The sequence below is a fragment of the Suncus etruscus genome, chromosome 13 (genome assembly GCF_024139225.1).
Source record: "Suncus etruscus isolate mSunEtr1 chromosome 13, mSunEtr1.pri.cur, whole genome shotgun sequence".
NCBI classification, from domain to species: Eukaryota; Metazoa; Chordata; class Mammalia; order Eulipotyphla; family Soricidae; genus Suncus; species Suncus etruscus.
The window spans coordinates 70930207-70957526 of NC_064860.1; the positions used below are offsets into that span (position 1 = coordinate 70930207).

The window sequence follows — 27320 nt, forward strand, 5'->3', positions numbered from 1 at the left end:
GAGTAAAGCAGCCCAATATTAACTAATACATTTGGAAGCAGGACAATCATGCCTGTGTTCCTTTATAGAATTAATCATTGTTTCACATTGAATCTTTGCAATACGTTGTGAAGGATGCTGACAAAATCAATAATTCCCTCTTAAAAAAAAGTTCAAAGATTCATTGTGAATAGCATTATCCTATTTCCTGAAAAATCTCTCTCCCGAGTAGAGTTATATGGCTTCAGACAAGGGTTCCAACTGAGTTGTGGCGTAAAAAACGATTACAAGGATTCAGTAGATCAGCAGGAAGCCCAAAAAGACAGCATCCTTTGTGCAACTAGCTTGATTAAACCTAATGATCTAAGATAAAATTAAGATAACTAACTTGTTATCAATATAACCCCTAGGACATTGTTTTCCTATTTGTTTAAAATGCACAGATATCTGCTACTAATATGAAAAGATCATGCTCTCAATTTTTTAAGAATATTAAAGAATATTTTTGATTGCTCTTAAAAGCAGTCACCTAAAAAAAATTATACTGACTTTCATTTTTGATGATTGAAAAAAGTAAAACTCTCTGTGACCCCATTCCCAAATCTTTTTATTTTACTAACAGATAAGGAAAAGTGTTCTTTTTAACTATTTTCTCTGTTTTGGGGTTATTCACTAAGAAAATAACTCCATTTAATATTTTAACTAATTATTGCTATTTATATGACATTTCATCATATCTGCACATAGTTTCAGCATTGATTCATTTGAAAATAAATAGGTGACTATTTCCAGCAACAATAACGTATTTCCTATTTAACATTTACCCATTAAGTTTTTCCATATATATTCATATCAAAATAATTATAATTTTAGGTCTTAATGGCTTTGTTCCCTTTTATTATGATATATATGAAAATAAATTGGCACAGTTATAATAGTTGATTTTAAGCCAAAATTTGTTGGCAGCATCTACAACTGTACTGATAACCCCATTAGCTAAGTCATTGCTTTGAATCATTATGAAGATATTACCATGAAAATACAGCCAAAACTTGAAATAGGAAATGAGCCTAACTGTCCATGTTAATAAGAAAGCCAAATTCTCATCTCTGGAAGTGACCCAATTATATTTCACTATAAATAATATATTTTAGAGAAACACCTGGTAGAAATATAGATTTATACAGATTTTTTTTTAAAGAAAGTATGCTCCTTAATTTCAAAAGAACTAAGATTTCCCAATTGGCTGTTGACCAAATGGTGCTCAATGGAGATCTAGTACAACTTATAAATAAATTAAATTTTCAAAGCTAAACTTCAAGAATGCCCAAAAGTGCTCATTCCATCTTAATCTAATCCACAGGAATAGCAAACATGGCCATGCATTTCAAGCTACCGTAAAACATCACCAAAATAGCATGTGTGCAAATTCCAAGTATAGAAAGAAAGATAGATAGATGATAGATAGATAGATAGATAGATAGATAGATAGATAGATAGATAGATAGATTGATATCTTTGTGAAATAATAATAGCAGGCACTCTAGGTTTTCAAAGTAGTCTACTTTCTTTTTTACAGATTATTACACTTAAAATAATAGATTAAATCACTAAAAAAATTGAATACTATATTGGACATAGTCCTGGAAAGGTTTCAACTTTCAGTTAATTGTAATAATGATAAATGAATAATAACAAAAAATCCTGTGTTGTCTGAGTAGAACTCAGCAAAATAAAAAGGTCTTATTATTTAAAAAAGAAAGATGACACATTACTGTTTATTTTCCTTCAATAGTATTTAGCTTAATTATACTGGAATAAAGGACTGATAGTATCTCTATTTTTAAATGAGTGTGAAATATTTGGTAAGCAAAAAAATTTAAAAATTCTTAAATATTCTGATTACATAATAAACATAAGTACAAATTCTAAAAAGTGGGACTTTAGATAGTAAAAGGAGTGATTGTGAAATAAGTATAATTAGTTTTGATTAGTTCTGTAGTCAAATTCCAATTTCATATTTTGTCTTGCATTTTTCTCCTTTCTGATATTTTACCAGAGACTCTGCTGGTGAATTTCTCTGCCAAAAAATATCAATTTTGTTTTATCTTTAGATTTTTATTTATTTAAAGATTAATATAAGTGTAGTTTAATTTCCACACTATATTTATAGTTTTAATCATTTAAAAAATTATATGTTCAGGTTTATGTTGATTTGCAAATTGAAACAAAGTTTTCTGTATTTGTCAAATGATCAGCATCCATATTGAGAAGAAAAAAATATATGGGAAGTAAACAGAAGGGTTTAGTAAGCAAGAAAAAAACACAGTTTGAAATAAGAATCAATAATAATTCATTTGAAAAATTAGTCAGTACTAATGCATTGTATAAAAACTACTATCGAGAATAATAAAAAGGGGCCAAAGCAAGAGAACAGCAGTAAGTCTTTTGCCTTAGAAGCGGCTGCCCAAGAAGGACCTTGGTTCGATCCCTGGCTTCCTATATGGTCCCCCGAGCCAGGAGCGATTTCTGAGCACATATCCAGGAGTAACCTCTAAGCATTACTGGGTGTAGCTGAAAAGTCAAAAAAAAAAAAAGATAGTAAATGATTAATCCATGCTCTATGATGCATATATATCATAAAATTTTATTCTTTATTGATAATATTAACAGCATATGAATATTTTTTATTTTGACTAAAGACACATTTATTTACAAAATGTTCAAGCATAACATTGATTATTTTATGATTTAGATTAAAGAATGTTATTACATATATATAAGATATCATTGAGCATATATATTCAATATATGTGTGCATATCTATGTGAGTATATGTATATGCATGCATGTATATATAAGTATATGTATGTATATAAGTATAAAGTTCTATATATACATATACTATATTAAAATTATTATATTTACTTGGATATACTATATACTTATAAGATATGTATGTATATAGTATATATGTTCTATATATACTTATATAAGTATATAAGTTCTATATATAATATATACATACTTATAAGTATATAGTATATATAGTATAAGTATATAAGTATATATAGTATACTATATATAAATAAGTATATAGTATATTTATACTATATATAAGTATATAGTATAAATATATAGTATATCCAAGTAAATATAAAGATTTCATTATGTGGCATTAGTAATTGTAACAGAAATAAAATGACAGATCCAGTGGCCTGAGCTTTAGTGCAGTGTTAGGGAATTTGCCTTGTATGTATAAATGGCTGATCCAGGACAGACCTCGGTTCAATCCCCATAGTCCCATATGGTCTCCCAAGCCAGGAGTAATTTCTGAGTGCATAGTCAGGAGTAACCCTTGAGCATCACCGGTTGTGGTCCAACACAATCAAACAAACAAAAAAGACAGATCTAAAGCAAAAACTCAAAAACTGTGCATAGTTTTTATGCTGGAGGTCTGGGTTTGATCCCTAGATACATATAATAGCAATAAAAATAGAGATCTATTTTTGTACCTAACTTTTGTGAAAAGATTTCCTCTATCACAATGGTGTCCACTAGAAGTAGATTTATTACATAGCACTTTTATTGTATTGACATTCCGGTGTATAAGTATAGTGTTGCAATATGTATTCCTGAAACTTTATTACTAACAATATTATAAAGCATGGGTGCCTACATAATTTTTAAGAGTTTGTGTTATATGCAGTGAATTACTCCTTGGTGAAATTTTATCTTTTATTATAGCATTGAAGAAACTTGAGGGTGTCATACTTGACTAAAATAATCATAGAAAAAATAAAATATCTCACACAAGAGTGATGTATATTCACACATATATAAACAAATGAATAGTGTTTTATAAAAATAATCTTTATCCTCTATGTCATTACAAATTCTACCAAAAACAGTAGATTTAAATTTTCTATTGATTGTCATGAAGAATATTTGTAATTTTGTAATGGTAGAGAATTATAATTTATCACTAAATATATAAAGATTTACTCTTAAAAATATAATATCAATAAAAATGATTAAAAAATGACATACATGCTCGCTTCAGGAGCACATATACTAAAATTGGAAAGATAGAGAGATTAGCATGGTCCCTGCTCAAGAATGACACGCAAATTCATGAAGCGGTCCATATTAAAAAAAAAATGACATATCAGCATTGATAATCTTCCTCATGAACTTAGTGGGGCTCATCTCCTTTGGGGGAATAGCATTGGCTGTCCAGTGTGGGGGTCTTGTTGGCAGATGAATTAAGTATTAAACTGCATTTCAGTTTTGTTGTCTTTTCTTTCTACTCTGGACCCAAGCAAATGTGAAAATTTTGGTGTTGAGAACCTACAAATATGCTGATAATATCTTCTGAAAGGGATAATTTTAAATAACTCACTCATTAAATGTTATTTTTTTGAAGACATATAGCATTAACTTACCTTTTCTGTGAATGCTGAGGGGGATTAAGGAGTGCATCTCTCATGTATTAGTAGTACCATACTCTACTATACTTTTCAAGGAAAAAGAATAAATTAATTCTTAATCACCATAATTATACTAAATGTGGTAAATAAAGTTTCAATTATTTATTTTATCTATTGATATACAAAAATTTATTCAAATATAAAGTGAGGTAAAACAATTATTTTACTTTGCTTAGTATTTTGTTGAGTATTCATTAACTCATTTTAATTAAAACTTAAGCAACATGATTAGAATAGGAATTTAAAAAAGAAAGAGAGAAAGAAAGTGCTCGGTTTTGCAATATTCACTTACCAGTTCTGTCCAGTCATGGGTATAGATCCCATATTACCAGAGAAATATGTGTAAGGTTTAGGATTGCTTCAGTAAAAAAAACAAAGATTATAGCAATATTACTCCTCTATTTTTAACTTTTTTTTTATTTTTGGGTACAGTTGGTGACGCTCAGGGGTTACTCCTGATTATGCACTCAGAAATAGCTCCTGGCTCCAAGGACCATATGAGACACCTGAGATCAAACCAAGGTCTGATCTGGGTAAGCCACAAGCAAGGCAAACACCCTACCACTGTGCTATCACTCTTGCCCCAATATTACTGTTTTGTCTTTAAACTATATGCCTCAAGGGACCTGAGCGGTAGACAAGTGCTGGCACTAGCTTAGGACTGACCATGGTTAGATCCCCCAACGTCCCATATGTTCTCCAAGCCAGAAGTGATTTCTGGGCATCACCGGGTGTGGTTCCCCCCTCCCCCCAAATAAAAATAAATTATAAGCCTCAATCCAATTTTCTTTGTTTTTGTGTGTTTGTTTGCTTGATGTTTGGGCCACACCAGGTGATAATCAGGGGTTACTCCTGGCTATGTGCTCAAAAATTGCTCCAGGCTTGGGGGACCATATGAGAAGTTGGAGATAGAACAGAGGTCCATTCTAGGACAGCGTGACAAGACAGACACCTTACCACTTGAGCCAATGCTCCAGGCCCCTTTTTTGCTTTTTTATCTCCAGAGAGACCATCTAAGATTTGAAAAGAAAGAAAGGGAATTACATGAGGTTTTGGTCATTCAATAAGAAGAGATAAATAGACCTTCCAATAATTAATCATATAATGAATCATAAGTGATAAATATGAAAATTATTTGCATCTTCTACTTTCTGCATTACCATAGATGACAGTGTTGGGTAATATATCTTCTTCATTTGTTAAACTTCACTTATGATGAAAGAAAGAAGGGGAAGGGTGCCTGGTAACCTAGTAATTCAGTTGCTTTTAAACTTCACCCACCAAATAGCTAGCTAGGCAAAAAGATAGTATAAGAGGTTGGAATGGGAGATAATAAGATATAAAAGGCATGAGTTAAGGAATTTCCTCTTTGACCAAAATCTCATAAACTGACCTTTGGTAGCTTCTTTTTGAATTCACCTGGGAAAATGGCAGAAAAGTAGTAAATTTTATCTGTAAGTATCTGACTAAAAAATAAAAGGGAAAAAACGGACAAGGAGTAACTGGGCTAAAAGCACTAAGAGGCAGGCCACAAACACCACAGATCAAAAAGAAACAAGCACCAAAATTTTATATCTTGGCTCCATACTTCCTGGAGTGGAATCCGATTCTACACTGGAGGTAAAAGTTTTGAGAAAGGACAAGATCCGGTCATTATAAACTGGGGTGGAGACCATTAAAAGAACAGAACAACTGATATCATACACAGATTAAAAGAGAGAACTCACCTAAGTAAATATTATCTTCATAAGCATATACATTTTTCATGGAAATCTTTCACTTATTAAGTTGTCACATACTGTAGGGATCTAAGATTTAGAATTAACTGTATCCTAAATGTTGAGGTTAGACTATGGTGTGCCTTTAGAGATAACATTGCATTGGCTTGTGTACTCTGCTTTTGCTTGACAAAGTTAACTACTGTTAACTATTGTAAATCTGACTTTGCTGTGGCTTTTCTGCAGCCCTGAAGTATTGCAGTTCTGAAGTATAAAGGACCAGGCTTAGAAGAACAGCCAGTTCCTGGAACCAATCTCTATGGGGATATTCAAGGAACTGGGCTCCTGATCAGGTATGAGAGGCTAAACAGCAACTGACAGAGGGTCAGATGACAAGTGCTCCCTGGGTCTGCAGCAATGAGCAGATAGCCAGATGACCCCACCATGCTGAAATAAACTCCCTAGCGTTTACATTGCTTTCTGTCTCTCTGGTGGTCTTAGGTATAGTGAATCTTGAGTTTCGGACTTAACAATACTCCGTTAAAAGTTTCATAAAAGTGTGTTCTACATTATATAATAATAGTTATTCACTAAGCTTCACAATAATCCTCAAGCATTTTAAGCACTTCTAATTTCTGAATGACAACTTTCAAAACTGTGCACCCTTTTCAGAATGCGAACTTTAATCCAAATTTGAACGAATCAAATCAAGTTCATCAGAAAATTTTTCCCAGTTATGATTATTTGTATTAAAACTACTCCAAATTTGCTGCCATGGTTATTTCATTCTATCTATAACTTGTGAATAAATAATTGGAGTCTGCTTCTAATGGGTGTTTTTTATTTCCTTCTTTTAACTCAAAGAACCCCATCTGCCATGGCTGAGGCTGGAATTTCCACTTAATAGGTGACTTTTAAACAGTAGATGTAGGGAGTCTTATTGTTCCCTTGATTTGCTGACCCCTTTTCTCTTTCTTCTTATTGACTTCTTCACATTTTAACATTTAATGTAGAGATTCGTGTTTCCTGGGACAGGTTTTCTCAGAAAAATAATTAAAAAGAGGGGAAGGCAGAAACTGCAAAACTACTTAAGTCCTGGCAATTCATTTATTTCTGCTAAAGTAAAGCAAATTATCAAGGTCAGCCTATATTTAAAAATGCTGAAAAAACTAACAAAGTGAAATAATAGCAAATAAAATTGTTAATTACCCTTATCATAATCAAAAATTAATTACTAAGCACTAACCATTAACCTGATGATTCAAAGCAGGTCAATCCACTCATATACATGTCAATAAATAAGAGGCATAAGAAACAATTCCCAATACAATTTTGAAGATTCATATTATAAAAACGTCTCCACTAGGAACAACTTGACTGAGAAATTTTAAACCTCTTTACTTTTTGAAATCAAAAGAGAACTCCACTGAAAACAGATCCAATAGCTTTAAAACTAGAACTAGTACACAGTTCTGTCATGACTCTGTTAGAGGACTAAAGGTTAATTCACTTAAGATATCTGAATCTCAAGTGTATTAGGTTAAGAATAAAGTTCAGAAGCAATTTATCTTACAAATGCAAATCCACCTATTTCTTATTTGCTAAGTCTGATCTTCTCCAGGGATAAGAAAAAGATCCTGAACAAGGACTAATGGGTCTGTGCCCTTAAGGCAAGGCTGGCCTTTGAGTGGTTTTGAGTTTCACATAGGAAGCTTTCCTTGAATACTTTAAAGATGACTCCAGTCTCTGAATCTGAGCATTTTTTCTAAAGTGTTAAAGTACTTAACACTACAAAATTTCATGTCAAGGGATAATACTACAGATATTGAGGCTTTCCCTGTTATAGTAACAAAACAAACAAAGAAAACAAAAAAAACACATCTTATTTTTATTCTAATATGAGATGCTTAAATGGCAAGTATTATTTTTTAAGGTATGGCCCAGAAATATTTAACAAAAGCCCTATAAATTTAAATAGCTTTACAAATGTTGCATGACATTTATATAGCTAGAAATCAGTTAAGAAAAATTTCTTAAAGTGTACAAAACTTATGATTTTACAAATGGAAACATTTGTATACTATTACACTATTACAAATAGGAAAAAAAAAAGCATGATATTGAGAGAGGAAGCCTCAGGTTCCCCTTGCCAGCAGCTATGAGCAGTCTAATTTTTTTTTGACTGACCCCCCCATTCTAATTTTAAACATTCCTGTAATTCACTTGGGACCTTAAAATTCTGCCCTGCACTTTTTAAGCTAAACTGGAGACTAAGATAATAGTAATGCCTAAGACAAATCGTCAAACACAATGACTTAGACCAGCTGGTTCACTCTGTAACATCCTTGCATTCTTTGTAATATTCTTATCAATTGAAAAGAAATGTAAAGAGTTGTTTAAGGCCTACACAAAGACCTTGTTTTTCTATTTAAAAAAAGAACCCTAGGAAACTGAACCATTGTTAGTTTATTCTTATGCTAAATTCCTACCCCCAGGGAGACTTTCTTCCTTTACCTTTCTCCCCCTACCTCACAATAAAAGTTTCTACCTGAGTCTGAGCATCTTTATTACTCAGTATTTTCATACTGAAGAATCTGGCTTTTGGAGGAACAAATACATGCATTCACTGCTCCTGCATTAATATTATAAATACAAAAGATTACAAATAGAAATTGCTAAAGTAATATGCCATTTAACACTCGATTTACAGCTGATGTTGTTGTCCACTATTATATCTGATAAGTTGCTGCTTAATTTTTCGATATTTACTATCCTAGCCTCCATTATCATCAACATTAACATGCTGTTATGCATGTTCATCATAACTCAATGAGATAGCTGAGATAAAGAAGAGGACTAGGACATAAGTTTATGTCATCATTAAGTTAATTTCATAGCAATGGGTCAGTGCGGATCTTTTAACTCATTCAACCCTAGATTCAGAAATAGTCTTATACATTCAAAAGCAAAAGAGGGTAGTAGAAAATTAACTAAGAGTTACACTCTCATGGTTTTAACAAAATATGTTGCCTCACATCCTGGTGAAATACAAGAAAACAGTTTATTTATATAGCTTAGGGTTATTATATTATATTATTATATTCTGTTCTATTCTATTTGATTATATTGTTACGTTATGTTATATTATATCTTGTTATTTAGCACAGAACTATCTAGTAAGCACAAGTATTCCATAAGTTAAAGGAACAATATTTAGGATGTACATCACCTTACTTTCTTTTTTAAAAATAGGTATATGGTTAGCATAGATAGGTATCATGATAAGAATAAATAAGAAAGATTATGAAGAGCCAAAGGCTTTTCCTGTGACAATGCCTAGATTAACTTCCATGTATGCAGAGAATTCTAGGCTGAGATGCTTTGGAAAACTTTTATAACTTTCTTCCAAAAGTCAGTCTCTATTTCTTTTTCTCTGGATAGGTGTTCTTTTCTGAATATCTATCTTTTTCTTCTTTCACATTTCCCTAATTGTTTCTATGAAAACTATTGTTTCATTGTTTTAACTTCTGAAATTCTTTTCTTCAAGGAAAGACAATGGATCTGAATCAGTTGCACCAAGTATAAGACTAATTTGACTTTTGCAAAGAACCATTCTCACTCCAGCATGAAACCATGTTTCAATTTGTGGAGCCTTCTTTCCCATGACATGCAGAACAAATGGGCATAAGATGTAAGTTGAAAGCTTCTTCATTGTACTGGCAGAATGCAGTATCTGTACAGCATAGGTGATCAATGTATACTTTTACCAGTTCTGACCTGTGCCAGGTATATTCCTAAATGGTCTGGGTGGTGGAGCAGAGAGGAGAAAGCACTATTTCTAGAGATTCCCCACTTTAATATGTCACTTGTAACACAATGTTCTGCAGATCATTATTTTTTGTAAATGCTTTTTTTAAAAAATGGGGGTGCAAACACAAACATATCTTTTCTTAGAATTATTACTGAATGTGTGTTCGGGGATCACTCGTGAAAGGGCTCTGGGAATCATACGGAGTTTTGATGTTTGAACCTAAGTTTAGAAGACCACATTCAAGCAAGTTCCCTACTTCCTGTACTACCTCTTTGCCCCCGAGCTGATGCTTCTTAACCCTTGTACATATTCTTCTGCACCATAAATACTTTTGATACTTGTTTTGATATTGGAAGAAGCAATATTACATATATATTTTGCATTTACTCCACCATAGAAGATAAACTCTAAGCTTGTAGGTGTGGGGGTAATATCATAAAGTCAAGTATAGATTATGAATAAAGCCATAAAGAGCACAGTTAAGTCAGTGCTCCCCACAACACAAGTAAGTTAAGGACATTTTAACACACGTCAGGAAAAATTACTTGACATTTAGTTTTGCTGTCAGAAATATTTACTTCAAGTTCTTGGAAATAATGGGGAACATTAGTTATATTAAATAGGTCATTGGAAAATTAGACCTCAGAGAAAAAGCTACTTTTTGCTTAATTTCCACTCAGATATTGTTGAGTCCTGTTTACTCCTCGAAGAGCTCCCAGAATGAGAAATTAATTCCTTTTACTCTATCCCATTGGAGGGAGAAGAAATCTTGGTAATATTTATCCAAGACAAATAATCCACACAAACAGGAGAGTAAAAGGGGAGAAATTCAGATGCAGAGTTCTTGTTCAGTCTACCACCCTCTCCAAAAAATCCTAGAGCCAGCTCGTAACCTGCCCCCAAAGACCCGGAGCACCTTGCTCCCAAACTATTTATTAGGTTCTCAACAGCATCTCCACTTGGAAGGTCGTAGGTGGGACAACAGGCAGAGATAATAATCTTATGGAAATGCTTTCATATATAACAAGATATGAGGTTTAAAAGAATATTCAAAAGCTAATATTATGAGAGGTAAGTTTTAATATTTTCCTCTATGGCATTTTTAATCATCTCTTCAGTTTAAAGCTACAAAAAACACTTAAAACTCAATTCAATATGAAATATGACTACAATGATAAAAAATATATGTAAAGTCAAATTAGTTCTCCATCCTTTACTTAACAAGGAAACAAAAGCAATTGTCTAAATGGATTGGTGTTGGGGCAAGAGTGATAGTACAGAGGGTAGTGTATTTACCTTATTTGTAGCCAACCCAGGTTCAATCCCTGGCACATCTTATTGTAACTTCTGCCCCCAAAATATAATTTCTGAATTCAGAGCCAGATGTAAACTCTGAGCACCATGGAGTATCCCCACAATAAATAAATAAAAATAAAATAATGTGTATTTGTAAGTGTTTAAATTACCTTTATGTATAGTGTCTTATTTCTGACTACTACATCAGGGTTCTATGTTTACTTAATAAAAAATGGGCTAAAATACTCTCGATTTAAAATAAAAAAATACCAAAGTTGGGGGCCAGAGTGATCGCACAGCGGTAGGGTGTTTGCCTTGCACGCAGCTAACCCAGGATGGATTGACTACAGTATAATACCCAGCGTCCCATATGGTTCCTCAAGCCAGGAGCGATTTCTGAACGCATAGCCAGGAGTAACCATGAGCATCACTGGGTGTGGCCCAAAATCAAAAAATAAAATTATCAATGCTGATAGGGAATTTTTGTCAATTCACATCTATTATTAGGCATCAGTGAAAGCATGACTAAAATAAAGAAATTTTTGTGTAAGAAGCATAATGCAATGCATATGGTCACAACAGAAAGCAATCATAAATTACAAAGAAAGAGGCCATTGACCCATCTCTAAAGTCTTTGTTGTAATATAATATTTGCATATAGATATCACCACTAAGGCCAGAGCTGTTAGATCACTTGTCTTATGCAAAGATTACTCTGGTTTGCATCTTTGCATCCCATGTGGTCCCTTGAGCATCACCGAGAGTAATTTCTGACTGCAGAATAACGAACCTTTAAGCATCACTAGGTATGACCCTACAACCAAAAAATAAATAAATAAATAAATTAGCTTTGTTTTTTCCTATTTAGTCATTATTATTTATAAATACAATTTAACTTTTTGAATTTCATGTAACAGCTTGTGTGCTTGAATATGGTTCTCATACTCTGAGTAGCATACATCACTGTAACTTATTTAGATAAAATTCTCTTCATATAATGCAACTCTAAAGTTTGTCCTTTTTAACTTGTTATTTTATTTCTTTTTCTTTTTGAGTTTTGTAAAGTTGTATGACTAGTACTGATATATTTCTTACAATAGGTAGTTGTATCTTAGGATTTTGGGTCAGAGATGGTACAAGAGTTAAGGTACTAGTTTCAAATGAGATTAACCTTGGTTTGATTGCTAACATGGCATATTGTCCTTTGAACACTTTCAAGAGTAATTCATGAGCATCGAATCAGTAATATGAAGCACCGTTAGGTGTGTCCCCAATAGAAAACAAACAAAAAAAGAATAATATATTTTAATTTTATGATTTCTCTTAAAACATGAAAGCAATATTGTCTCCTGGAACTATATCAGAAAGTAAAAAGTAATTTTTATGCAAATGACATATAATAGTTATATCTGAAGGCAAAATATTATTTCTACTCTACCCTTTCATATTTCAATTGTGATATCACTGGATAACACATGATATGTTATATATTGCCTGTGATATCAGTGATTATTCCCTGGTTGATAAAAATTCAATATTTATGGCATTTAAATATATTTTGGAGGATCTATATTAAATGTGTAAGAAGAGGCCAGGAGGAGATCTACGCCTGCCCAGTGGTTCCCGACTGTGAGAAACTGTTGGTGTTGCCTGTGCATGTTTTTCCACTGTCCTGTCTCCTGAACCTCCTGGGAGTGGGCAAAGAGGGCCCAGAAAAATAGCTCTACCAGAGGCTCCATATGAGCATGGCCTCTCCGCTTCACTTCGCAGCCACACACTCTTTCTAACCAATGAACAAGCAGAAAATATATCAACCAACAACAAGCAGAAAAATATCACAATATAAGTGTGACAATGGGGATACATTGCAGGCAAACAACATACACAGAGAATGAAGATGATAGCTTGGATGACCTAAAAAATTCCAACTATCTGATTAACCTCTCAAATTAGGAGTTTAGAATAGAAATATGGAAGATATTTGTAGAACTCAAAGAAAGCACAAATCAATCTGAACAGAACACAAAGACAGAAATCAGAAAACTCCAAACTGAAGTAACAGATCTGAAAAACATGGTAGTTCAACTGAAAACCTCAGTGGATGGCCTCGCCAGCAGGGTAACAGCAGCTGAGGACAGAATCAGCATGCTGGAAGATGAGATGCAGAAAAAATCAACACAACAGAAGAAATTGGAAAAGAACCTTAAGACAAAGGAACAGGCAATGGAAAAAGTACTCAAGGAATGTGAACAGATGAAAATAGAAGTCTTCGATAAACTCAAAAGAAACAACATAAGAATCATTGGAGTCCCAGAGGCCCAGGTGGGAGATCCCCAGGAAAAATCAACTGTCAAAGACATCATCAAAGAGATACTCCCAGAGATAAAGACTACATGCAATCAAATTCTGCATGCCCGAGAGTACCAGCTAAAAGAGACCAAAGAAAAACACCCCAAGACACATCTTCATTACAATGACAAATCCCACAGATAGAGATAGAATACTGAAAGCAGCAAGATCAAAAAGGGAAATTACATTCAAAGGAGCATCCCTAAGACTTACAGCAGATATGTCACAAGAAACTCTGAAGGCCAGAAGACAGTGGTGGGATATTGTGACAAGACTAAATGAAATAGATGCCTCACCAAAATACTACACCCACCCCAACTCACATTCAGTTTGAAGGAAGGATACATAGCTTCATGGATAAACAACATCTCAGAAACTTCACAGATGAAAAAGCAGCCTTAAAGGAAAAACTGAAAGGTCTACTATAAGACAAGAGAGACCAACAAACACAGCAAAGTTATCTACAATGATGACATTAAATCCTATGACAATCATCTCCCTCAATGTCAATGGACAAAATTCACCAACTAAAAGACACAGAGTGGCAAAATGGGTCAAAAAGATGAATCCAACCTTCTGCTGCCTACAAAAAACACACTTGAATAGTCAGAACAAACATGCTCAATAATCAAAGGCTGGAGGAAAAGCATCCAATCAAACAACACCCTTAAAAAAGCTGGATGGACATATTAATAGCTGATGACAGCAACTTTATACTCAGAAAAGTAGTAAGGGACAAAGATGGACACTATGTCCTAATCAAGGGATATGTGCAACAGAAAGAAATCAGACTATTAAACATATATGCACCCAAGAGAGACCAGCAAATTATCTAATACAATTACTGACAAATCTGAAAAAAGACATCAATAATAACACAATAATTGTGGGTGACCTCAACACGGCCCTGTCAACACTTGATAGGTCAACCAGACTAAAACCCAACAAAAACATACTAGTCCTGAAAAGAATAATGGAAGAAAGAGGACTAGGAAATATATATAGGACACTACACCCCCCAAAACATGGATACACATTCTTCTCCAATGTACATGGGTCATTCTCCAGGATAGACTACATGCTGACACATAAAACATACTTTCATAAAATCAAGAGAATAGAAATCTTGCAGGCTACCTTTGCTCTGAAATTAGATGTGAACTACAAGGGCAAAAACTACCAAAGTTCTGAAATTAGATGTGAACTACAAAGGCACACAGAAAAAAACTTTAACAATTGGAAATTAAGCAGCCTGCTAATGAACAACCAGTGGGTCCAAGATGAAATCAAAGAGGAAATCAAAACTTTCCTGCAAACAAATGATAATGAAGACACAAACTGCCAGAATCTATGGGATACAGCAAAAGTGATCCTGAGAGGAAAATTTATAGCTTTGCAAGCAGACATCAGGAAGGACGAAGGGGCCTACTTGAATAGCTTAATGATGCAGCTCATAGAATTAGAAAGTGCTCAACAAAAGGACCCAAAAATAGGGAGACAGAAGGAAATAACAAAGCTGAGAGCAGAAATCAACAAAGTGGAAACCTGAAAAACAATCTGAAAGATCAATGAAAGCAGAAGTTGGTTCTTTGAAAAAATAAACAAGATTGATAGACCATTGGCAAAACTCACGAAGAAAGAGAAAAAAACCTGATAACCCGTATTAGAAATGAAAAGAGGGAGATCACGACAGATATTGTAGAGATCCAAAGGGTAATCAGAGACAACTCTGAGAAATTTATGCTACTAAACATGAGAACCTAGAAGAAATGGATAAATTTTTGGACACTTATAACCTTCCACAGTTAAGTTAGGAGGATGTAGCCTATCTAAGGACCCCCATCACTATTGAGGAAATTGAAACTGTAATCAGACATCTGCCCCAAAAGAAAAGCCCAGGCCCAGATGAATTTACTAATGAATTCTTTGAAATCTTTCAAGAGGAGCTACTACCAATCCTAGCCAGGCTCTTCCATGAAATTGAAAAAACGGGAACACTCCCAAACAGCTTCTATGAAGCAACATTGCCTTGATACCAAAACTAGAGAGAAACGCTGCCAAAAAAGAAAATTACAAACCAATATTCCTGATGAATGCAGATGCAAAGATCTTCAACAATATCGTAGAAAATAGGATCCAATGCATCATCAAGAAGATCATACACTACGACCAAGTAGGTTTCATCCCAGGAATGCAAGGATGGTTTAACATCCATAAATCTGTCAACATCATAAACAACATCATCAACAAGAAAAATAAAAATCACCTGATCATATCAATAGATGCAGAGAAAACAAATAATATGGGAATGATATGGGATGCCAGATATTGAATCTGGGTCCATCCAGGGTCGGTGGTGTGCAGAGCATATACCCTACCACTATGCTATCACTCCAGTCCTAAGATTAAATGTTTTAAAGATTCATTATCACACATATGTATGTATGTATTTCAAAAATAAAATATCTAAATGAACATTTAGGAAAATGAAATCTCAAGTTTTAAAATTGAAATTAAAATTTTTTAATTAGACATACAAAGTTTAATGTTATGTTGTGTAGTAGTTCTAATGCATTATGTGTTAATGTTAATTCTATAATATGTAAATCTTTTATTAGTACAGGTAATTATAAATACATACATACACAAATTAATTTGTTTTATGTTATTTTATGGCTTTTGATATAATTAAGTTTTCTTAATTTGTCCAAAATAATGTATTTATACATAATAATAAATAAAATTTACTAATGTAATTAAAAGTTTGACATAAAATAAAAGCAAACAAATTTGGATCACATAATAAATCCTCTTGTCTCAAATAAACTTTTTTTTAGCTTCTTTCTAATGCTAGTGATTATCAATCATTTACAAACTCAGATACATGTAATTTTATCCTAAGATTCTCATCTGAAGATGATAGTAAGAAGGGAAAGGATGATTGATGATAATTCCAGAGTTATACACCACCTTGGGGAATTGCTCAAATGATCCAGAAGACAGTAGCATTCTTTGATGTATTCAGGGAGCACCTTCACTTTTTTCCTCTAGTGAAATAGATTTCCTGAGACTTATAGACAGTTAACAGGCTAAATAAGTTTGAGAACTTATAATAAACAGATTAGAACAAATATCTAATACAAAAGGTTAGAGTCCCTTGCTGTCAATCAGGGCAAGAACTCATTATAAACAAAATAAATACTCTATAAAATTTTTGTTCAATTATTTACTGGAATTTCTGCTTTCTTGGACTAAATATTATTAGACTGCACCCAAAAAAATGAAAAAGAAATATTAGTATTCACTCATAACTATTTCTAGGAAAAGAAGGAATGTAAGAAGTACAGACACAAATTAAGAGAAAAATAGCTTTAAAAATGAAATCATAATTGTTAGACACTGATTATTTTCCCTTTGCAAGAAAAACATAACAATTACATATACAAAGTTATTTTGACCCTTTGCACATATGTACATGCATAAATACATTCTGTTACCTCCCATTTAAAGAAAGCACGCACCAGATGTGGTTTTTTCCTTCCCTGGTGCAGTGCCTTTCTCCATAAGAATTATTTGCCAAAAGGCTCGCTTAGCGAAGTCAATCATTTAACCCTTTGCACGGATCATTGGCGGTAATTCCAACATGGCTGTAACATTACATTTTTCTCTCTATTTGGCCACTATAGAAATCCAGCCTCAGCTCTTCTACAGACAAAGAAATGTCAGTACCAAAAGCCCGCCAAAAGTTTCCTGCTGGCTAGTTCGTATAACCTGGCTCCAACAGCTTGTTTTTCTGAGTCTAGCTCTATGATGGTAAACAATTATTTTCGTCCCCCCTAAAAATCTATTTTCTGGCTACTACATAACATCATAAATATCTCTTTCTCTCTCCTCTTGGTTTCTTGAAAAACCTGCTTTTTGCTAAACTAAAAACATCCCCAGCTCTGGTTTCACTGCCCTTCAGCAGAGTTCTTTCTCACCTGAAGAACGATCTTTTAATATGTAAATTTAAGGCTTGTTTCGCTCTCCTGCTCTTTGAGGATATCTTGCATACCAGAGTCTGTGCTTATAAAATGTCATCGGCTAAAAAATAAATTTGTTTCTCGTCCCTTGGACGTGGGTCCCCATACAATGCATTTTGTGTGGTCTCATTTATTTCATATTTTATATTCGTCCACTCGTGCTCCCGCTTCTCTCTCCGTGAAAGATTCCCAGAGCCCAAGAAGGTTCTGCTTAGCAACACTAACCCATCTGCAGCACATTCAATCACACAGAACATTTATTATTGCTTATTTTGAGAAGAAAAATTTCTATCTTTATACAGATTTTCCTATGCTATGTTATTAAGATCATTTTTATCACTTGTTCTTTTCATTTGGTAACTTTTGAATAAAATTTTTTTCATGACTTTCCTTAAAGTTTTTGTTATGGGGGCTGTTTAGGTGGTGCTAGAGGTAAGGTGTCTGCCTTGCAAGCACTAGCCAAGGAAGGACCACGGTTCGATCCCCTGGTGTCCCATATGGTCCTCCCAAGCCAGGCACAATTTATGAGCGCTTAGCCAGGAGTAACCCCTGAGCATCAAGCAAGTTTGGCCCCCCCATAAAAAACCAAAAACAAAAAAAAATAAAACAAAAAAAACCACAAAATTTTTGTTATGATCTAAATTTATCATGCAATTTAAAATGTGGTGACTTTTATAAGTATTTTGGTAGTTTGATGTTAGCATTTCTTACTGGTAGTTGTCTATTTTTTTCAGTGATGATATCTGATAATTTAATTAGTAAAGTGCCTAACTACATATATTTATATACATCTATAATATATATGCAATTTCACTTTATAAGGTTCTATCAATGACAAATATAGATACATGGTTCTCATGTAACGATGGTGATGGTGATAAAATGATTATGTTGATGATGGTTGAATGTTTCTGTTCACTGTACCCAAAAATGTGAAGCTAATGTTTTGTGTATATATTTATATGCATATTATACATAAATTCTACCAGTTTTTATACAAGTAAGATACAATTTTACATTGCACAGAATGTTGGAGACCAAAGAGAAGAATAGTAGTGAGGCAGTTGCCTTGCTCTTTTCTAACCTGGAGTTGATTCCCTGTAGCCAAAATGGTACCAATAGTCCTGCCATGAGTGATTTCTAACACAGGCAGGAGTAAACCTTGATTATCTCCAGGTATAGCTCAAAATAATAAAATAAAAATAAAAAGAAGGCAGCCAAAAGTTTATGTTTTCTTCTTTTATTTCCATAAATTGAAATATCACTGAGGCTATTTATGTGGTATATATCCCTACAGCAAGAAGTCTAGAAAAATAACACTGTTTGGTCAATATTGTTTATATGTGGTTAGTCCAAAGTCAACAATACCTAAACTTTATTAATAATGGAATACACATTTTATTTTAAATGGCACTAAATATTATTCAAAAGCACCATATAAACACAAAGCTTAAAAATAAAAGTTTTGGCAAAAGATTAGCTTGTAATTGTTAAACAAAAGAAAGCTGATATTCTAAAATTGTGCCACACAAAAAATATAACTTCTGTTATTTTGGGCCACATTCAGTGATGCACCGGAATTACTCCTAGTTCTGCATTCAGGAATCACTCCTGGTGGTGCCTGGAGAAGTATCCAAGATACTGGGTATTGATCTTGGGTCTTACACATATAAGGCAAATGCCCTTTCTATTGTACTCTCTCCAGGCTCACAAAGTAAACTTTGAGGCTGGAAGAACTGCTAGGACAGAGAAGAGTGCTTTATATGTATAAGATTCAACCTAGCAAAACAATTCAATAATTCTAATATTTATTTAAAAATACATAAAATAAAATTGATATATCTTAAAAGATAAATATGCAGTGGGAAAATCCATAGTCATAATTAGAGATTAAAACAAATAACTCTAACTGACAGGATAATCAATCAGGAGAAGAAAGTCAATAATAATGTAAATAAACCACTTGATAAGCATGTTATCTAAATAACCTCTCAATAAATGTATATTTATTATGTAAAAATAAATCTAATTTATATATTATTAAATGTGACTATTTTTATAGTCCAAAAATCTATCAATAAATCTGAAAGCATTACACTAATTAAACAGTATATAAAATAATCTATTTTATTGAAAAAGTTATAACTCATATTTTCTTACCAACCTTTAGTTTATGTGATTAAATGTCTATCATTAGTTATGCTAGTCTATTCTAGTTAATGTGTACTTTGTATGCCTATATTGTGAAATTGATTTGTGTTACCATGTAAATATAAAAAATATGCTATCTGATTTGAAATGAATGGCATCATTCAAAAAATATTTGATGGCCTAATACTCAGAGCCTCATTTTAAAATAGTTTTTACCAATGTGCATTACCATAAAATGAGGTGATATCCAAGTAAATTGGGCTTTATTTCAGTTTGGCATATGTCCTTGAGAGAAAATAGAGAAAACACAAAAAGTAAAAAAATTCATAACAGATTTAGAAATTAATGTGATGTAGCTATAAATAAAGAAAGAGTAAGCATTGATTACTACAACCAGAATCTAGAAAAAGACAATAAAAAATAATGCCCTATAATTTGTAGAAAATTCATGGGTCTGCCAACACCATGATCTAAACTTTGATTTTCCATAAACATGAGAAAATAAAATTGTGTTGCAACAAGTAAACCAGTGTGGGTACTATTTTATCAGATCTCTAAAGAAATAATATTATATTTTTAAAAATTATCATAATTTTAAAAACAGAAAACCTGTAACAAAAAGTGTCTAGATAAAAACTTTAAAATTATAGACATAAAACTCAATAGTAAATGTCACCTACTTCATTTTAACATATTTAATATTCAATATATTCCTAAAGGTCATGAACATTGCTCAGAGAATTAGAATGACAATTATAAATATTATTTAAAATATATGAGAATATGCCTAAAAGTTCATCGAAAGTATGAAGAAAATATTTGAAATAATAGGAGCTTTGGCAGAATTAATATGTACAAACATGCAATTATAACATCTCTCACATGATCAAATAAAAAGTCAAAAAATATATTAATGAGACACATATAGAAGATACTATCTAATAAAAGGCATCACACGTATTTGAAATATTTTTATGAAAAAACTTTTTATTGACTTTATGAACTTATTAAAACTAATCATTGTTGAATAAAGATTAAAAACATTAAAATAACAAAAATTTAAAGGAACTGAACAAAAGTGCTGTACACTTTATATATAACAGTATCCTCTATACCTAGGTACATCTTGAGGAAAATGAAAACAATAAAGTATATACACTATCCAAGTTGCAGCATACTACCAATCATTTTTAAGTTATCATTTTCTTTCCAAAGTCAGCAATTTGTCTCATATGTGATTCATCTCGATACACACATAAACACATGTAACAATACTTATTGCTTGTTAAAACAAATATTATGAGCTTAGGGTGATATGGGATTAGGATGCTTGATTTGTATGTGTCTAATCTAGTCTTGATCTCTGGGATTATTTGGACTTTAAGCATTACTTTAACACCTCCAAGGTAGCTAGCCCACTACTTCTCTGTACCACAGAGAATGAGGTGCACTTGATCTTCTGATGCTGGCCCTTAACCATCAGCCCTTTTAGCCATTGGAATGCCTTGAGAAGCAATCTTGGCAATAAACAGAAATTATAAGACAATGGTAACTGAACAAGAAAAGGTTACATGCAAAAAAAAAAAAAAACAGAAAACACTTGTGTAAATCAAGACCTTATATATCAGGATCACTATAAACACTTGAACACTAACAACTATCATGACAATATTAATGAGTTAAAGAAGTAGAATGCCTGTCTCGAATACAGACAGGGGATATAGGATGAGGGAGATGAGGGGCACTGGTTTTGGGAATGTTGCACTGGTGAAGGGGGGGGGTGTTCTTTTTGTGACAGAAACCCAACTACAGTAATGTTTGTATTCATTGCTTTGTGTGCTGCTAAGAGATATTATGTATTACAATCTGGGGACTTGAGGGACAAAGTAATTGTACATGGGTTCTGTTTTATTTTTCTTAATATTCTTTGGCTGAATGTTCAAAGTTAAGATATCAGCAATGGGACTACTGAGAATTCTGTTTATGGGTGATTGTCCTTCCACTTAACTTTACCTTGTCCTCTTTCTTTGCATTTTTGTTCTCATAATTAAAAATAAATAATTAATAAAAATATTTCCCCTAGTATATAATCTTTCATAGGAGAGTTCTGGAAGACTTACTGGTTCTATTCATTTAAGTAAATATTTGTCAATTCATTATTAAGTTAATCAAGTAGAGTCTTTAGTGCTCTCCTAAACAAAACAGATTTTATATAATTAATCCAAGAATGGCACAAAATTAAAGAACAGAAACACTTTTTGTAACACAAATAACAAATAGCTATAATATAAAACACTTGGAAGGAAATAATTTTACTCCTAGATTAATCACATTAAATTATTTATAATACTTCACTTTGAGAAACAACAAAATATAGAGAAACATATTCCAATGTTTCACACACAAAGGAAAAATATGATTGCATTTCTTCCAAGAAAAGTCCAGATATTGGATTTACCAGTAATGGCTGGCAAAATGTTATATTAGTTAAATTAATAAAAATAAATGGTATCTAAATGTGCCGGCCAGCAGCTTCAGCTTATTCGTGATCATGGAAAGAGTTTGCACCTGAAAAGGAAATGGGTGGAAAAAAGGGGACCACCAAGGATTCTGATTATGGCGTCAATTTATTTTTGAAATGCCATTACTTATATAGTTACAAAGGAAGGAGGAGACAATGCAAATATTTGTCAAGCATACACTTGTCATCATTCAGTTCAAAAGGTTTGGCATGTGCCTGTTAATTTAATACAAGTTTCCCTAGGAATATCCTATTATCACACCAAATGCTCTATCTATAGGTCTAAGTTTCCTGAGCCAGAACAGTGTGACCTTATGGTTCTTTTGATCTGCGTCAACTCATGTCCAGTTGGCACGTACACAATTCAACTAAAGGACAGGCCTGTTAAAAAATGGCAGTTGGCTACAAGATGGCTGTGCTTATGCCAAGACTGTGAGGGAGTATCTGGCTCTCTACATCTAAACAATTAAGGTAGAGACAAAAGAGATAATGCAGGAATTAAGGTACTTAATTGGGAGTTCTGGTCAACAAACATCAGTGCTAGAAATTACTCCTGGGCCTGTGCTAAGGATCATTCTTGTAAGGACTCAGAAGAACATATTTGATGGATCTGCAATAAGGTTGGCAACATTCCAGATAAGAGTCCTATATATTACAATATTTCACTGACTCAATTTCCCAAAATTTAAAATATCAGTTTATTATTGAAGAGGTTCATTAACCCTTAAAATAATTGTTTCAAATAGCTAAAAATTAAGATCTAGTTTAACAAAAAACAAAGAACCTTCAATGAAAAATAAGAAAAAAAACTTACCTTTTATATAAAATTCTCCAAAAATTGACAGCAAGGTATTCAATAAAAAAAATGAAAGGAAGTGGAAGGACTTATTTAAGGAGCTAATGAAAAATGTAGACAGTCCAAAATTCAATAACCAAACAATAACATTTTTAAAAACAGAGAACAAACAATAATTGAGATGATTGGGGTCTCAGTTATAATACAGAAGGTAGGGCATTTACCCAGAACACAGCCTACCTGTAATTAATCCCCCACATCCCATATGTTACCCTCAAGAATAATTCCTGAATGGAGAGCCAGGAGTAACTAACCCCGGAGCATTTTTAGGTGTATCACTCCCCCACTTCTCCTATTAAAAAGAGGAAAGAATCTGCAACTATGTCCTGCACTAATAGAAACATCTGATGTTTAATAGGAAATATAGTGTAATAAAAAGAATGCTAGATAGTTATGAATTTAAAACCATACTGTGGGACTAGTATTTCTAATAAGATTATTAAAAATTAGCTTTCTTAATGTTTCTAAGTTCAAGAGTAATTTTAAATTATTGCTTTAAGACCTTCTTCTACAGACACTATAGAGATTATTTAAGTTTTGTCACAATGTGTCAATATGACAGTGATTTTCTTTGCCTCTTACATTTAGGACCAAATAATGGTATGTTCAAATTCAAATAACATATAACATATTCATTTTATACTGCATGATTAAAAATTAAGTCCATCTGTTATTTTAATACTCCCCTCACAAGTAATTAAACATAAGCTATATATTTAAGGAATTAACTTCCAGGGAAACCATTATTCTGTCAAGAAAACTGAATCAATACAGGTAAAAAGACTATATAACTGTGTGGGTTAAACAGAGTAATAAAAATAGAGCCCTAGTAACAAAATTAATTAAAGCATATACAGCAACATAGGAAAGAAATATAAAAACAAATAAAACATACATATAAACAGCATCGTAGTTGAAATTAATTCAATACTAAAATTTAGTAAACAAAGAAGATTTAGTATCAGTCATTCTAAAAATAGAAGAAGAAATATTCACTAACCATCAGTCCCTCCAAAAGACCTAGCTTTAATATAGTCATTTAGGGATTAGATATGAAATTGTGAATATTATTCAGACACAATTAAGTTCATAGCAAGTACTTTATTAACTTCTGAATATTTTAGACACAATTAAGTCCATAACAGGTACTTTTTTTGGGAAAACATTCCCTTAAGGTAGATATAGTCCCTTTGGAAAAGTAAGTTAGATCTTTTAGAGTACATGAACCAACCAACAGAAATGCACTCAAAATAAAAATAGAATGAAACTTTTTTGTTTTGTTTTATTTTGGGGCTACACCCGGTGACATACAGGGGTTATTTCTGGCTATGTGCTGAGAAATTGCTCCTGGCTTGGGGGACCATATGAGATGCTGGGAAATCAAACTAAGGTCCGTCCTAGGTCAGCACGTGCAAGGCAAATGGCCTAACACTTGCGCCACAGTTCCAGCCCCAGAATAAAAATTTTAAGGTGTTTTAGATGTAAAGGGCAACATAGGAAAAAAACAAAAGAGGAAATTATCACGCATTCATTCTATACTTGTAAGGGTATCTGCTAATTGACTTTGTAAAATACGCCAGCTTCTGCCATTTGATGTGCTTACTATCTTTAATGCTTTTGTGAGCCAAAATAATGGCTTACAAGTTGGGATTCCTGGTGGGGATTGATATTGTACTGAACAAATTTCCAGCAACCTAAGACCTGCTCAAGAGATGTTAGTGCTTAGGCTGTCCTTGTGTGTGTTTGTGTATTTAACTCATTCTCTCTGATCAGCCCCTCTTGATTGGCCTATGAATCTGTTTGGGAAAAATCAAGTCTTGTTTTTTTTTTTTCAAATCTATAGAGTCCACATTTCTAAATATCATGTTCAAGCACAACACAACAAATATTAAACTTTATGATGAAAGACTGCAGTGTTTCCTTCTATGAGAATTAGAAATGACTCATCATTTCTACACAATGTTATACGAAAGGAAAAAAATGTTATGGTAGAATCAACCAAAGCTTTATATTGAAGTATATTAAAATAAAAGATCAGAATATCTCATTTTATTTTTTATGTTTGTGTTTGTGTGTGTGTGTGTGTGTGTGTGTGTGTGTGTGTGTGTGTGTGTGTGTGTGGTGCACACCCTGCAGTGTTCAGGGATTACTTCTGGTTCTGTGCTCAATAATCACTCCTGGCAGGCTTGGGGGACCGTATGGGATGCTGGGAATCAAACATGGTTTCATCCAGTTGGTCGTGTGCAAGGCACATACCTTACTGCTGTGCTATCATTTTGGCCTCAAGATTCAGGGATATTTTAACATGCACAAACAAAGATGCTAATTACTAGAACTGAAAAACTTAGTCAAATAAATTGAAGGTAAAATTTTAATTTTATTTATTTAGATAAAATTCAAAAATTCATTTAAAATATACTAAAATATATTAGAAATACATGTAACAAAATATATAATGAATAATTACATACCAAAATAATGCACTATAGAAAAATTTAAAGAAGACCTAATCATCGTTTATAATTTTGAGATATAATACTGTTAAAACTTTCAACTCTATCTGCAACTCTTATCTTTCAAACACTATCTGCAGGATCAAAATATTCTCAAAACCCCAGTTACTTCTTTTTTGAAAAAAATTGAAGTGAACTTCATAAACTTCATTAAAATAAAAAGGAACAAAGAATAGTAATTCCAACCTTGAAAAAAATAAAGAACAAAGCATATGCACACTTAACCAAATTTGAAATCCTATCTAAAACTGGATAGTGAAAACAGCAGTTATTATTGGGAGACACAGATCAAGTGTAAAGTAAAAAGTTTAGAAACATTTTTATACTTTTATGGCTAATCAATTTCTGTTAATGGTGGCAAGAGAATCAGTGGAGAAAGTGAAGTCATCAAAATTTGATTCTTGCACAGTCAAATATATGCAAAATAAAGTGTCTGAAACTTTATACTATTAACAAAGCAATATGTTAAAATGCTACACATTTATCAATACAATCTTTTTATTATACTAGCAAAGTAAAGCATTATTTTGAGACTTTCCAGAATGTTCAAATGGAGAAATTAGTAGGACTGGTAAAAGTTGGTAAAAAGTTGGGGCCTGAGCAGTGGCGCTAGAGGTAAGACATCTGCTTTGCAAGCACTAGCCTAAGATGGACTGTGGCTCCATCCCCTGGCATGCCATATGGTCCCCCAAGCCAGGAGCAATTTATGAGCACATAGCCAGGAGTAACTTCTGAGCGTCACCAGGTGTGGCCAAAAAAAAAAGTTGGTAAAAGGAACATTTAATTACCTGGCAATGATGGTGACAACTTTTATTGTTTTGCTTTGTTTTGTTTTTCTGCCACACCATTGAGGCTCAGAGCTAATTCCCAGTTCTGTGCTCAGGAATCCTTCCAGGTCTTTCTCTAGAAACCAAATGGGAAGCAAATTAATTTTATTCTTTCCATGATTTATTTTAGTCATTATTTTTTCAAATTAATTTTGTATTCTTTTAATTGTTAAAAAAATTTAACAAATTTTTGATATCTTCAGGAATTCAAAGTTCTCACATCATGCCCATTACCAAATTTCCAAGACCTTCCTGATTGTAGGGGGGTTTGAATGCAGACATTACCCGTATATTTTAGTAAAACTGTAACTGTTGCAAGTCATATTCCTTTGTTACAGAGTTTTAGATTATACACATTATTAAAAGATAGGAATTATTGTTTTTTGGCTGTCAAATGAAATTGCAAGTCTTCCTTTAGAGTTTAGTTTATTTAAGAAATGATTCATGAAGTTCAAGCACTTGATATAATGACCAACTGCTGAAGTTGAAACAAGTAGAGACGCTTTCTCTACTTAGTCAGTGTTCCTGAAGGCAGCATGATAAAAATATAAGGTGTTTAAAATATACTCTTCTCTAGGAAGTAGAGTGCCATTTATATTAATGTATCAAATGTAAGAATTAATGTGGAAGCAGTAATACAGCTAGGATGGCACTTGCCTTGCACTCTGTCTGCAAGGGTTTGATACGAGGCATCCTATATAGTTTCCAGAGTCTCTTCAGGTGTGATCCCTGAGCACAGAGCTAGGCATAAGCCCTAAATTCTGCCGGAATTAGCCCCCAAGCATAC

General features: G+C 32.9%; 1 non-coding gene across 1 annotated transcript; it reads left to right on the forward strand.

Annotated features, from left to right (window-relative positions):
- Positions 1 to 4029: 4029 nt before the first annotated feature.
- Positions 4030 to 4133, forward strand: LOC126026876 (U6 spliceosomal RNA). Its single transcript, XR_007502081.1, has one exon. It is a non-coding gene; the product is annotated as a U6 spliceosomal RNA (small nuclear RNA).
- Positions 4134 to 27320: the final 23187 nt, after the last annotated feature.